Consider the following 15,780-nt stretch of genomic DNA (forward strand, 5'->3'; position numbering starts at 1 on the left):
TTTAATGAAAATATAACTAAAAGCATGAAAAGCAGCATAAGTTGTTGAAAAATAAAAAATCTTGCTTCACACAATATATATGTATTTTCATATAGTGAAAATATATATGCAAATTTGTGTGCATTTTGTGGACATCTCTGGAGAGCAGTTCTTTGTCTCACTGCACGCAGTATGCAATACTGTGCATATGCAAGGAATGCACAAGTAGGAAGACTGGAAGCGAGAGAATAGTTGTGAAAACATTTTTTGGGCCTTGTTTGACTGTGAATGGCTTTTCAGAGTTACTCCAAAGAAGGACTAATATGATAGGGATGTCTACTTATTTGATGGTTCTGAACCAACCCCCTCTCCTCTCCTTTGTGCTAGAGGCAGAGTGGATATGTTGGGGGAAGGATCATGCCTTACTCCTGCTCTAAGCCTCCACTGTTGGAAACAGGATATTAAATGCTTGGCAATAAAGCAGGTTCTGCTTGTTGTTCAGTAACCTTGTAGCCTTCAGCCCTGCTCTAAAATCTTACAGGAGCTGAGCTCCCAAGCAGGAATCAATGATTTGTATCAGAGAGGAAGGAGATATTAAAGATACACCAGAGAAAACAAAAACAGAGAAGCTGACCTTGAAGCAACCAAACGGGTAGAGACCCATCAGTTCAACTTCTAGCCCTCATTACCTGTCCCTTCCCATTGCTGAATTTAATCTTCTTTACATAGTTCTTGCCAGCTCATGTTCTGGCATGGCAGGCTGCCTTTTTAACTTGATTAGTGGCTTTCATCACAGCCTCACTGGGAGGGGAGTCGAGGCTGGGGCGCGAGATGAGGCAGTTGGGGAAATAATGCTGCTTTTCCATCTGGGCTCCAGCGGGCCCTTGTGGATGAAACCTATCAATCATGTGAAAAAGGTTTATCAGTGCTGCCAGAGCTGAGAAAAGAATACAAGTTGTTCCCACCCGTGTTATTAGCCCACCCTGTGGGCGCAGGGCTGGGGCCCGTCAGGAGTGCCCAGGAGGAAGGCTGCCATGGGTTGTGGTGGCCATGGAGGTGCAGAGCCCTGAGCTGCTGTTGCCCCATGGCCACAGATGGCAGTGCTGGACAGGCCTGCAAGGCCGCACCACAGGAGCAACAGCCCAGAGGGGTGTCTTCCCCTCTGGCTTTGTGGGCAGTCCTCAAACACTCCAAGCAGTCCTCTTCTGCCTCCCCGAATCCTTCCTTGTCTTTAAAGACAACTCCAGAGTGCCATTCAAGCTGTGGCACCCTGAGTGCTGTCCCTGCCAAGCGGGTGCTGCTCCCTGTCATGACGTGGCCCAGCCCGTGGTGCGGATGCGGACAAAGGCCAGTCAGCTCTCACTGGTACTTAGCACCCCGGTGGGCCTGGAGATCAATCCTTATAATCTATAACTGTACCCATCACTGCGAAATCAATCTGGAATGCTAAATTCCTTCCAATTAAATGCTGAGCATCCAAATTAGTCCAAGTGTCATATAAGAATCATTAACGAATTCCAAACATTCACGCTCTCCTGTCCCTAGCAGAAGGCTGGGAGAGAGGCTTAGTGCTTTTAAATCACTCCACTGTGCTCCCTTACTAAATACCACAGTTTTCAGCCCCATATCGCATTATTACCATTGTTGTCATTTAGGGGTTGATGTTAATGATGACTGAAAGAGCTTAATGAGCATGTGCCTTGAATAAGCTCTTTATACACCTTATAAAATAATTACTCACATTTTATTGAACTCCACAGGGCCAAGCTCACAGAAGCAGTCAGGGGTGCCAATTTAATACGATACGGTACACTGCTTTACTCAAATAAGGCCCGATCCTACAGAAGTTCACCTTCATTGCCACAAAGGACAGCAGAATCACACCTGCAGCTGCTGAGCACAGGGCTGCAGGGTACTTCAGTCCCTGGACATTGAGGAAAGGCAATTGAATTGAACGATCACAAAACATCCTCTTGGACTGGAAGAGATGTTGTATGGCAAGAGAAAGAGGTTGGGTTCTAACAGCACAAAGACAGCTGATGATCTCTGATGATAAGTGACTTGTCAATAGCGTGTTAAACATTTTTTTAAATAGTGGTTAATGCCAGTGAGCTCCTTTTTCCTCTCTTGTTCCCATCCAGCACAGATCAAAATCGTTGACCCATTAAAAAAGGAAAGATATTCACAAGAGAATGCCTTGCGGTGTCTTCTGGGATGCAGTGTGGTCTCTGCCTTTAACAATGCACAGCAGCGACGGCTCTTGTGCAGGTTACAGGAAGTTTTTAAATAGGAATGAATGACAAACAAAGAGCCTATTGAGTCTGCAACAGGGTACATTTCTCATCATGTGAATGTTTCACGTTTGCCTGAGGAAAATGGCTATGTGATTCACTGTAGGTGAACTGCTGTTAATACATTTGGTTAGAAAATTAAAATTTGGAAACTTATTTTTCATCTTTCAGCAACAAACTTTCACATCCATCATTCAGGAAGTATTCTTTAAGTCTGAAGAAAACAAAAGAAGTCTAAATGAAATACTCCCATAATGTGTTTTGACTGTACTGAAACATAATTTTCTGGATGAAATAAAAACCCTTGTGAAAATATTTTCAACCAGTGCCAGCTTCTAATTATAGTTATTTATATTGCTGAAATGCTTAAGGATGTCATCATTTCAGAAACTGGCCTTTCCATGTAATGGGCCCTTTTTTACTAATGGACATATGAAAACTTGCTTCAAAATTTCTACAAAAATATTTACTAAGCATGTGCAAGACACACATGTATCAGAACCCCCAACGACCAATGTGTCAGCGAAGCCCTTTGCTCTCTGTGTCTGTCTGGGCAGGGAGCATCCAAATTGCCAGTAAGATTTGAGCCTCAGCAGACTGGCCCAAAAAACAAGGGAAGCCAGATCCCTAACTGCTTTGTGGGCAGAATTCTCATTTAGTTCGTTAATGCAAAGTCAACTCAGAAAATCATAGGAATCTTGTGAAAAATAATGAAGGTGAAAGCCTGGCATAATTTTTTTATGCCTTATTTTTTCTGAGTCTTGCGGTGTCTTCTGGGATGCAGTGTGGTCTCTGCCTTTAGTAGACTAGTGTCATGCCTTCCATTTTTTCCTTTGCAACCTTGAAGGTTAAAAATATGTTTTAAAATGTCACATGCATGAATAATTATCAATTTCCTATTATTCCTATGACATTTCCATGTTCCTATCGATGACTGCTTATTTCTAGCCAACCAGCCAGAGTTTCTGTGCCCTCAGCTAAAACAATTCTCCCATACTGCTGTTTTAGCTCTTGGTACAAGATCAGGGTGGGATGAGGGGTAGGGAAGAGAGAAACCCTCCCAGAATGACTCAGCATCACGGAGAACAGGAATGTTCTCAGCCCACAGAGAATGCTCTGTAGGAGGTTCCCACCCATTCCTCTTCTTGCAGCGCTTTATGGGGCCGCCACATTCGACTGCAAGCTTATTCCCAGACGCGCTGCTGCAGCTGTTAGGAGGAAGCCACCTGCAGGGGAAAGAAATGTTCATCAGGGAACATTGCTGTTTCACCCCTACTACTCCAGTTTTCAACAGGGAGCCAAAACAAGCCAAGGGAAGATACTGAGGATGTCACCTCTCTGCTCAGTGTCTGCACAGAAGAACATTTTTCATGGGCTGTCACCAAGGTAATGCTTTGTGTGTGCTCAGCTAAATGGTTTGAGCACTGAACTCTGAAGCCAGCCCCTCCAAATGTGTTGCTTGTGTGCATTCAGTGCCAGCAGCCGGGGTTACACTCAGGTGCCTGTCTGCAGTCTATGAGATGGTTTCATCAGGCAGGTGTGAGGTACATGAACAGTACAGCCCAGTATAACACAATCATCATCACATTTTGATTCCCCTGCCTATTGTTTCCATTATTTATCTTCAAAGACCTCTTGATGAAACAGCTGCTTAAATTTAATTAAACAACAGCATTATATAAACAAGTCCCTTTGTTTTGGGCGCTGAACAGGGTATTCTTCAAAAGCTTTTCTGCCAAAGCTGGCCTTTCTGCCCCTTGACTTGTCGTTACTCCAATTACCACTCCAGTTTAGCTGATTAATTTGTAGCCACTGGCAAACATGCACAGTTGGCAGGACATCATTCCATTTCAGTGACAAGCACTATAAAAAGATCATTATTTTCATTAGCATAAATAACTGCATGTTGATAGAACTCTGGTTTCTGAAAATAGGTTAAAGTCTTAACTGTCTTTATTCATTACCCAGATATAATTGGAAGTAAAATTATCACGTAAGTGAACAATACGCTACCCATGTATAATGTTTAATGACTGCACTCAGTTCAGTTAGAGTCTGGAAGGACTTTTTTCTTCAAATGAAACATTATGATGCAAATGTCCATATAGACACAATCTAATTTATGACAAAACCATAAATATTTGATAGCAAATGAAAAGATCCGGTGGAAAAAAAGAAACACGTGGCAAATAAATATATTTTCTTCTGCATTACTACAGTTCACATAGGGCAAAGGACATTATTTTTCCAGTCACTGACCCAGATTGGATGCTTTGAAAGCTCAGACTCGATGAATTTCTAGCCTCCCGGTGAATCACATTCCCCATAGTTTTACCCAAACAGGGTTTTTAAGAGTTAATATTGCCTAGCATGGTCCCTTGAGATTAGAGGCTTGGTTTTCTCTTCCATTCTCTTCTCTTCTCTCTGCCATGCTGACTCTGCAGTCTTGGTGGCAGTTTTATGCTAGCTCAGAAATGCGACACCCGAGTCACAGTGGTTCTAGCACCGGCTGTGCTTGCAAAGCAATCACCCCCAGCGGGCCCCTGCTCTGTGATGATACCTCCTACATGCCAAGACAACAACAATAATAAAAGAAATCAGCAATAATAAAAAGCAGTTTTTGAAAGGTGGATGTTTCAGGAGTTTTAGACCCTTATTTGGAGCTCAGCAGCTCTTCAGGTGAAAAAGCCTATCAGTACACAGGATGTGGCTGTCTAGATGCTGTTAATTTAGATGCTTTTTAACCCACTAGCCCAAAGAGAAAGTTTTAAATGAGATTTCTGCTATCAGCTCTTATTGAGTATTTGGTTTTGTTTCCCCCCAAAATCTTTGGAAAGTTTGGATGTATCTTTTGCTGCTCTAGCAGAGCAACTACTCAGCAACTACTGACAGTAAGTAGATGGGTAAAATTAAGTTTTCCTTAGTATGATTTAGTAAAACAAAACATCAGATAAATTGCTACTGCAAGATGGAAAAATGAGAGAAGCTGCCTTCACTTTGCTGCCATCAGGAGGCCTTGCCACTGCTTTGAAATGTTGCCCAGAACATTTCTGGGTCCAGCTTGTACCTCGATACGTGAGTCAGAAGATGACTTTGAAAATTAGCTGTTTTATATAACAGACAAGATCCAAGGGCAATAAATGCAAGAGCAAACGATTATCTTAGTATTGAATACTGTCCAAAAAAAAAAAAAAAACAAACACAAAAACAGAGCAGAATGAAAGGTGAGATCAGGTTGGGACTCCACGCCAGCCCCCACCTGCCAACACTCCTGGGCCAGGGTGGGGATGTGTATGAGAGCTGAAGGAGCTGCCCTCTTGGCACAACAAAAGGAAGGTGTCTCACCAAACACTACAGTGCTTTCTGAGACCTCACAGCCTGGGCAGGTTGCTGGGAGGAGGAGGGTGGATGGTCGGGCAACACAGGCAAGCATCCAGTTTGGCAATGGGCTGATATGATGAGATGATAAACTGCATTTTTTTCTATCGAAACCACTCTTTTGATACATGTGTGCTTCAAGACATTATACAGCTCTAACTTTAAAATATGGATTGAAACATTTTGTCAAATAAATAAATGAAGAAAAAACAATCAAAGTTTTTTTCAGGTCTTGCTTGTACTTAAAACAACTGCCCCGAACTAAAGCACTCCAGGCATGGTGTCCATCCCACAGGTCTTGGGGCACCAGTGCACTCACTGGGTGCAGCTGGGGCTGGTAAAACCCCTGAAAGGCAGCAGGAAGGGGCCAGCTCTGCCCTAGGCACTGCACAGAGGTGGTGCTGAGGGGATGGCGGGTGAGGTCCTGCCCCTTCTCTGCTCCTGAGAGCGACAGCAGCGATCCCCACCGCCTCCTCGCCAGGTAAGTGTTAGGTGGGACAGGGCCTTCGTGGCTCCTGCACTCCTGTGGCAGGAGCAGGCTGCTGGAGAGGCAGCAGGAGGCTCCTTCGGGCACAAGCAGGAGAACCCACTGCCCGTGCCCCACGAAGCATGATGAAGTGTAGTTGATCCCCGTGTCTGAGATATGCTTTTCAGCAACAGAGAGTTGGGAAAGTCTGGTGTTTACTGGTGAGACCGGGAGCCAGAACTGCAGCAAACTGTGGTTACTTACTGGGGAGGGAGGAACAGGTTAAGGATTATTTGCAGTAGACAGCAACCTGCAGAGAGAAGCAAACAGACTTTTTTTTTTTTTTTTTCCTTTTCTAGTTATTGCAAAACATCCTTGGGGGGTCACTGTAAATACATAACAATTTGGATCCAGCTCCTTGGGGTGTTGCTGAGTTGGATTCATTATATGAACAAGACAACAGGCACCAGAAAGTCAACAAAAGCTGGGCTTTAAGGCTGAGTACAAACTTGCCAACTTTATGTGTCATGAAAACTGGAAAGCTGAATAATTAAGACGCAATGCAACTGCTGGCATTTTGAAAACGCGAACAGAAGGCGATACAGTCTCAAGGAATGATTTTTACTTGCCCTAGCTGAGGTCCCACTAGGCTGGTGCTGTAGGACTCAGCAGAAGAGCCCCATGCAGAACAAAGAGCGTGGGTTAAAGCCAGCGAGGTGCCTGCCTGCCAGGTTGGCACTGAATGGGCTCTGACACCACTTAGGAAAGTGCTGCTTTTGCTGTGGCAGCAAACCTGCAAACAGCTTGCCTGAATTTAATGAAATAAAAAGACTCTCCTTATTTTAGACTAGTAGCCACTGCTGAATTTTGGTAAGCATGAAAATTCATTCACCTGAATTGTCAGTCACAAATGGCTCTATAATACCAATTAGCAGATATATGGGAAAAAATGAAAAGAGAGTGGAATAGGTTTTTATAAAAAATAAAAAAGCATCAAAGTCAATGACACATGCTTGGAATAGAGTCTGCAATGCCTTACTAGACCCACTGACCAGCCAAGACATCCTCCAAAGCACCTGCCTCAATCACAGGATCACTTAAGTTGGAAAAGACCTTCAGGATCATCAAGTCCAACCGCCAACCTGACCTAAACCTAACTTGATCAGCCAGGACAGTAACTGCTTTGTTTTCTGTAAGTTTACGGCAAATTACAATTAGGACTTTGTGGTAGGTGCTAAAACACAGGGCTTTCTTCCCTTTGTATGACTACTTCTGTTTCACTATGGTTATCATCGTAATTGTGCCAGAAAACACAACAATTTTTTTCCTTGCAAGAGCCAGCACTGAGGACTCGTTCCAGCGTCCCACTCCTTTGCTGAGCAGAAGATGCTTGTGTTTGCATTTTCTTCAGCTGTTGCTACCCTGGCTGCCAACATGGCTAAACTCGTGATGGATCAGACTCACTGCTGCAAGATGGCTTGCTTGGAGTGAGAGATCCAAAATGCTTTAAGAGGCAGCCATGCTGCTCTCTAAGTATCACTCTGTTGGCTGCCCTCCAGTAGCCTTATCTGGTTAATATAATGCTGCAGAAACCAAGCTGTAGAGGTAAAAAAACAGTGCACGTGGATGTGGTATTGTAGTAACACCGATTAGGGAGAACACATCTTTATGTAATGCAGGTGACCTAGAGTATCTTTCATTCCTGTGTCCATTTCCCCATACGTAATACAGCAGATTTCAACACGTTTTAGTCTTTTGAGCATGGTTTTCTGGGCTGAGGGATCACAATGAAGTTTTATAGCCCTTTCTTATGAAGTGTGGCGTTTCTGACATTATTTGATGTGCAAGAGCAACTGCATTAGTCAAAGGCTACGCTTGAATAGTTATCATTTTAAGCCCATGCCCTGGGAGTATTGTATTCAGTTCCCTCATTATTTCCAGCCCTGCAGGTTATACCAAGAGTTGCTATTAGTACATTACAATCATAAAATGAAGGTAGTCACTTTCTATAAGGGTCAAGTTTGCTCCAAGAAGCTGGCAACTTCATTTTGCAGCTTGGAAGGATGGGCAGTGCCCCGTTCCAAGCCACTCTGCTGCCTGGCTGGTTCTCATGCAGCCTTGCTCTATGTTCTTGGGTCCAAGACTTGCTTGGAAAACACTAAAACATTTAACAAATCTAACACTACAGCATCCGTACAATACAGCCTGTTTACCTTACACAAACTCCTACATCACTCACAAACTGCTCACAGCACTGTACCTGAGGAACGTTTGTGTCAGAGCCATGGTTGTAGCACACTGCTATAAAAGAGAAGCATTTCAGGTACACTTAGCACTTGATAATACTGAAGAAGCGCAGTTTTCAAGTGGATGGCATCTTGTGTTTGGTGAAGTCAGCGTGCCTTCCAAGTAGTCTTAACCTTCAGGACATCTTGTTGGATGCCACTGGACAGATAAAAAACTACTACAAAGTACTTCAGTGTAGCACCTGGCCCCGGGCTTCACTTCCAGCCCACTGATGCCCATGAGATAGGGACACAGCTGTGGATACTCCAGGGAATCACAGGGATCAATATCACCAAGACTGGAGGAAGATGCTTAGAAAAGAAAGGAAGAATCATGACACCAAAGGCATGCTACTTAACCCGAGGCTGTTACTCTCTCTCCTCAAGCTCCTGACCCAGGCTGCAGGTGGAGCAATCGCCAGCTGCAAGCTGCAGGCGAGGCAGCACAAACTGCTGCGGTTCATGCTGCTCTGGGAATTACCTAGCTGCAGGGGGGAGAGCAGTGGTGGAGGTGTTGGTGACTGTGTGTACGGGAGGGATACTGCTGCTAACTGGGCTGCTATAAGGGAATGTCTTCCCACAACTCTTTGAGTAAATACACATCTGAAAGCAAGAAAGCAGGCAGGTTGCCTGGGTACCTCTGATCACACATATGCTGCTGAAAAAATCCTAATGGATATTTGGCGTGGAAATAAACAACTGAGTTGGAAAAGAAACAGAACAAAAACCAAAGAAACATATAATCTTTATTCAGTTCTCTAAATTCAGCTAATTTGGTAAGGCAGGTGCTACAGGGATCACAGAAGGTGCCATGGCCGCATGATCAGTGCCTCCACCCTGCTCCCCCCGTGTGGGAGCTGTCAGCTCAGCAGCACGGTGCCCCACCGCCACAACCCAAGGCACAACAAATAGCCATACAACACTGAACACGTCAGCACTGTTGTGCATCAACACTGGACAGAGCAGCACCCACCAAAGCTGTAAGTTGTGGCACAGAGAGCAGAAGGGATTGTGGCACCCACTAGTGCCCCAGCTCCCACCCAGAACGGAGCACTCAGCGGACAGAGATGTCTGGATGGTCCTGAAGGAAAGCACATGCCTCTCACTGCAGACAAGGGAGAGCACACTGGAAGTACAAAATGTTTTTCAGGAGAAAAATTTCCTTGACCCCAATAGTCTGTGTGTTATAACAAGCAAGCTGCACCTCCAGGGAACAAACAAAATTAAACAGAAAAGAACAAGGAGCACTGTCCTCATTTGCGCTGCGCGCTCACTTGGTAGAGCTCTGCAGTTGTGTTATGGTGAGCATATGCTGTGCTCCCACATGATGTCTTTCATTTATTGGCTATTTTTTGCAAAAGTAGTGAGATCACTTTTGCTAAACTGTTATTTAATGGAGGTGACTCACATCTGATCAAAACTAATCAGTGGAATAAAACCCATCATCTTAATGCTAACATGGTAAGGATAAGATCTTAACGCACCCCTTTGATGGTGCTTTGCCTCAGAGGCAGAGGGAAGAACATCATTTGGGTGGGTTTACTGTCCACATTCAAAGTACAGACGCCTGGCCTTTAAAGGTGGCAACTTTCCACATAAATAAACCCTGTGCAAACATCAAAACCCAATTATTTCTTTATTTTATAAATGAGGAGACATTTCTTCTCAGAATGAGTGGTCAGGCACTGCAACGGGTTGCCCAGGGAGCTGTAGGAGTCACTGTCCCTGGGAGTGTTTAAGGACAGGTTGGACGTGGTGCTTAGGGACATGGTTTAGTGGGTGGCATTGGTAGTAGGGGATGGTTGGACCAGACGATCTTGGAGGGCTTTTCCCATCTTAATGATTTGATAAGAACGTAAGTAGAACATCAGGTTTACATATTTACCTCTATATATGTTTTTATTTATAAGTATCTTTCTAAAATGTACATAGAGGCTATAAGTATGTCTAGTACACACAGAAGTATTCAATGGATATACCTGATTTTTGTTGTTTTTATGTTTTATGGGTTTGGTAAAGCTTACGATTCAGAACATAGCCAGAACAATTTCAAAAGGTTGAGGAAAGACTACGAGGTTCTGCTGTAGCTACTGCTGCAATAGCCAAACAGGTCGACACGTTATTTACCACCATGGCCTATGGTCCTCTGTCATCTGCTGATGTGCTTGTAACTGTAGGTAATGCACAGTGTTTCTGCTGAATATATTTATACCTCCTAGGACGCAGGTATTAACCTCAACATCACACATGCGTATGTAACCCTGATATGAAATACAACCCTTCCACTGCAGGCTGTAAAGCCCAGCTTTCAGGAAAGCTGTCCTTCAAAGGCCAAGAATCCCCAAACTGGAGCATACATTAAGATTGGTGCTAACAGCACCAGGAGCAAGGAACGAACGGAGCGTTCAGACTTTAAATACGACTTCAGTTGAACTAATTGACTCATGGTGCCAGAAGAGCTAAAACAGCATGGGGCTGTGCCCCTGCTAACGTGTGCGTGGGAGAGGAGAAGCCCAGAACAGCCACACTGCATAACGACCCAGGAGCAGTAAAATGATGTATGAGCACTCTGCTCGTTTTCACAAGGCAGCAGTGGAACACTAACTTGTTTCCATGGCAACTCTGAAAAAGAATTACAGGTTTAAAATTGACTGAATGGTAGCCCCATGAAAAAGTAAAGGGCAGACCATATCTTTCTAAAATATAATTTAGTACTAAGTCACCTGAACAGTATTAGCTAAAAGGATTTCGGCAGTAGACTTGGGAAGTGACCCATTTGGGATACGGAGTGTTAGGCTTTTCTAATGGTGCGCTTTAGATATGAAGGGCCTGGCGGACACACTACTCTACAGCATAAAAGAAAAGGGGGGAAAGCAAAAAAACCCTTTCCGCCTGAAATCTCTTATCAGAAAAACAAGAAATTATTGAGGTGAAGGGGAGGGGAACAGCCTGACAGATAACTGGCACCTCTGTAAAGGAACACAGTAACACACGTTAAGTGCCTAGTACAGAAATACACGGGGAAGGGAAGAGAAATGTTCTGGAAATTAAACAATCCTTGGGATGAGTAAAGGAAAGATTCTATATTTAGACTGGAAACATGTCCAGTTGTTAGAACAGGAGGCCAGCATCTTCCTCTAGTTTGAGGCATTATTCTGCCCTAGAAAGCCTGCTCGTGTCTAGTCCTGAAGTCCCTGACAATTTCAGGAAGTTTTCCAGCAGGAAGAATTCCCATTAACTTCAGGGATTTGGTCATTTACGTGGAGTTCTTTGAAATCGGAGTGCTGGTGAGAAGGGAGCGGTAATTTGTACGTGCAAGATGGCATTCCTTTAAATTGCGAGAGTTAAAAGGACAAGTCACATCTACATGTATTATAGGAGACATATTTGGGAAAGCACAAATCTAAATTTACTGGCAGAGAGTTATCTTTGCAAACAAGAAAAAATTAGACATCTGCAAAATCCCATGTACACCAGTTACAGATTGAGCATTAACCCAAAATTTGGACAGTGCACTCCTATCAGTTTAGAAAGGCAGATCTGCAGTTGTTATAAATTGACAACAGAGACAGACAACTATATAGTGAGGATCTGGTCAAGCAAACTTCACTGCGTGTTACAGAAATCAGTATTTTACTTAGAAATACAACCAATACATGAGTGGGACCAGTGTAACAACATGAAAGCAGACTCCTGCTCAGCTCCTCCTGGAGTCAGATGTTACCGTATGAGTTACACTGAAATTCTGCTGCCCCGATCTCTTTCAATGATTCACAAAAAGCAGCCATCTGTAAAACCCCATTGAAAAGTGTTGTTTAAAAAATGAATACAAGCAGTGACCTCGGTTTCTAGAAATGGCCACAAGAAGGAATTATTCCCGTCTGGGTGAACAAGGGATTTAATCTACAACTGGCTTTTTTTTTTTTTTTTTTTTTTTTTTCCCCAGCAGAAACTGCACAGATATGTTTTCATGAAATCATTGCTTTTGAGTTTTAGCACAACATGTGTGTTGATTCTCAAGAATGATCAACACTCTTAATCCCTTAGGCTGGGATTTTCAAAAGAAACAAGAAAGAAAACCTCCACAAAAGAAAAAAAGCCCTCTCAGGCACCTTGGCCGTCCCTGTCTGTGGGCCCCGATGCTGGCACCCAGCAGCAGAGAAGCCCAAGGCAGCAGTGGGGTCCCCTATATACAGGCTCTCTTTGCCCTCTTCTGGGAACACTCACTTAAAACATCACATTAAGGTATAGGTTGAAACAAATCACGAGTGTGCTTAATAACGTATAAAATAGCTTAGTAAAATTGTCATGAAAATTTAAAAGCTTGGGCAAAAAACCTACACCTCTACCATTTATACTGATGTCAATGATAATGAAAAAAATAATGATGTTTTAACTCACCCATCAAAAAAATTTATTCACCCTGAGAGAGTAGAACTATGCAAATCTGGTAGAAAGATATACTTACCCTGAATTTATAAACTGCTCCTCAGATAAAGAAATACAGGATAAGGAGTTGCCTCATTTGCATTCATTCAGTCACCTTTAGCCATTTTTTAGCCATTTTCTAGCCAAGTGGATGCAAATTCTTTGAAGTTATCAGAGCTTTTAAGAGAGAAGACCTAAACCTGTGCCTGGTTTCCCTGTCCATCCATGTGTCCATACACCTGAGACAGCGACGACTCCTTGGGCACACCAGCTGCCAGAGGCGACCTGCAGCACCGCGGGGAACCGTGCTGGCAGCTCACTGACTGCACCCCTCCGGTGCTCAGTGTCAGGACCTGGGGAGACGAGATGCTTCCCCGTGATAGTGGTTTGTATGGCCTGCTTAACCTAAGGCCACTTCACAGTCTTTCCACTTAATAAAAGGTGGACAATTTGTCCATACTTCCGTGGGTACATTGCAGATGAAAAACAAACAAACAAACAAACAAACAAAAAACACAGAAATTAGGTAATAATTATTAAACTGAACAGACAATTGCAATGCAGCTGTTTCTTGTTGGCTGATGTCCAGAGAAAGTCTGTATCCTGAACTCTACCATCTATCAGGTCTTAAAACAGAAAAAAGGGGAAAAAAGAAAAAAAAGATATTGTTTACTCTTATAATCAGATACTGAAAGACCCAGAAGGCACAAAATGCAGCAGGGGACAATAAGGAGATGGCAAGGAGACGAAACCATTTTGCAAGGTAGGTGTTTCTATCTTGGCACTGTTCCATGTCACAGAAGAGGTCCAAGCTGGCCAACGTCTCACATGGCTTCTCAAAGACTAGCCTGAGCGGGCACTTCTCTTTTATAGGGCAGAGCACAAGGTGTTTGCAGCCAGGGCACACAAATGGGCGTTCAGCCTTCGATTTACTGAAGGTGGTGGTGTGGCAAGAGAAAAGGTGAGAGGACACTTTGATCTGTGGATGGCTCTGCTTTGCAGCCACAAGTTAGGGATACAGAGATGAGAGGACTTTTGGGAAGGTTGCTGTGCTACAAGACGTGTCCCTTTGAGTGTTTATGCCTTCCCCTCCCAAAGATAAATGCAAAGCAGTCCTTCCACATTGCTTCCCAGTGATAGCCCGTGGCCTCACCAGGGCATCATCAGGTATCCTTTAAGTTAAATAAATGCACATATTTGGCATTTGACCACATCAGGTCCAAATTTCAACTTTCTAGTCCTGTGGAAAATGGTATGGCTAACTTGCACAATTTGCCATTGCACATAATAAGAATCCCACCAGCAAATCGCTCCTTGCAGTGCCCAGCAGCAGACCTTGTAAATGACTATGATTGAATCTATTCTAAATTAATTTGGAAGCATGTGGGATTTTAAGACAGAAGAACTCATCACGGCGCAGTTAATGGGGCCTGCCCTCTTAGCCCCATGCCCCGTCAGCCTGGCTTAGCAGCTGTCCCAGCAAGGGGAGAGAGGAAGTTGAGGAGGCAGGCAAAAAGGCCTGACAAGAATTTAAATGAAATAAAATAGCCAAATTCTCCACCCCATTGACTGCAGTAGGGTTAGGTCTGCAGAGAGCTTGAACCAAACGCCATAACGAATACAAATAGGAGAACAAGCCCGCTGAGCGTGGCATTTCCACTGTGCCCATCTCTCCGAGCACTCCTGGTCCTGGCTCTGTGAGCAGGCGCTGAGCTCTCTGCCCTGCAGAGTGACTTGCAAAGTATGTCTGCGGCTGCGTCTGTCTACGTTTTGGACAACTATAGGGTTTTGGTGTCCCTTTACCCTGCTAAAAGTGAGGGGCTAATGCAGGCACCAGGCAGCCTCTCCTGTGCTCAGCCTCAGTAGCTCCTGGCGTTCGCTGCGAGCCCTGCTCACGACGCAGGGAGCTGGGACAGGAGGCCCCCGTCCCAAATAATCATTACAAGTCCCACATAAGCACTGGGGTGTGACAGACACAGTAATGCCACAGCATGCAGAGCAGGAAAGCATCGGGCTTTCAGGGAGATTTACTGTCAGAGAGGCGCGAACAGCCTCCTGCGGCTGCGGGGGGAGTGCAGCGCAGCCCTCGAGGGGCCCGAGCCACTTCTTGTGCTCCATGCTCCCGGCTGAGGCCCGTAACGACGTGCCCAGCAGAGCCTTTAAAGCAGCTAATGGATGACAGAGCAGGAATCCAAGGTAAATTTTCAGAGCTGATGAGCGAAAAAGAGCTCCCATCGTTATGTACCGGCTGAGCACATTTAGGAGAGATTCACCAGGGTGCTATAAGCACAATTCCACATTATGTCAGTTTTAAGAGTGAAACTTCATAATCCTTGGCAACCGCTGCATCCTAAAAAGCAGGGCTTGAGAAGTTTCCGCACCTGGCATATCCAGGAGACTGCCGCTGCTCAACCCTTGGATGGCCCTGTGTGAGACACAGTCATCCGAATGCTCACCGGCTGCGCAAGGCCAACGCGAGAACTGTGGCAGGTCGGGGCTGAGATGGGGCTGTGGCAGGTCGGGGGCAGCAGCAGGGGGATGAGATGGGGCTGGCTCGGCTGACTGGCACCTGGCCCTGGCTGAGCTGCCTCCCCGCGCTGACCTCCCTAACCCGGGGGATACAACAGTGCAGTCCCTGTATGAGCCATACTCGCGTGCGCAATGACTTCTCCCGACCTTCTCGTGCACATGCTGACAATAAGTGTGGTAACAAGTCTGGAGAAATCTGAGGATTTTATCTAAAGTCTCTGTTTGAGGACCTCCTGAGGCTGCCAATGTGAGAGAGCAATGAAAACCCTGGCAGAGTGTGGAATGTGGGATGGGATGGGGTGGGATGGGATGGGATGGGATGGGATGGGATGGGATGGGATGGGATGGGATGGGATGGGATTTCGCCCCATTCAGGAGGCTCCTGCAGAGCTGCACGCGTGAGGACCCCCGGAGGTTCCCCAAG

This window comes from Aythya ferina, assembly GCF_964211825.1.
Source record: "Aythya ferina genome assembly, chromosome: 15".
NCBI classification, from domain to species: Eukaryota; Metazoa; Chordata; class Aves; order Anseriformes; family Anatidae; genus Aythya; species Aythya ferina.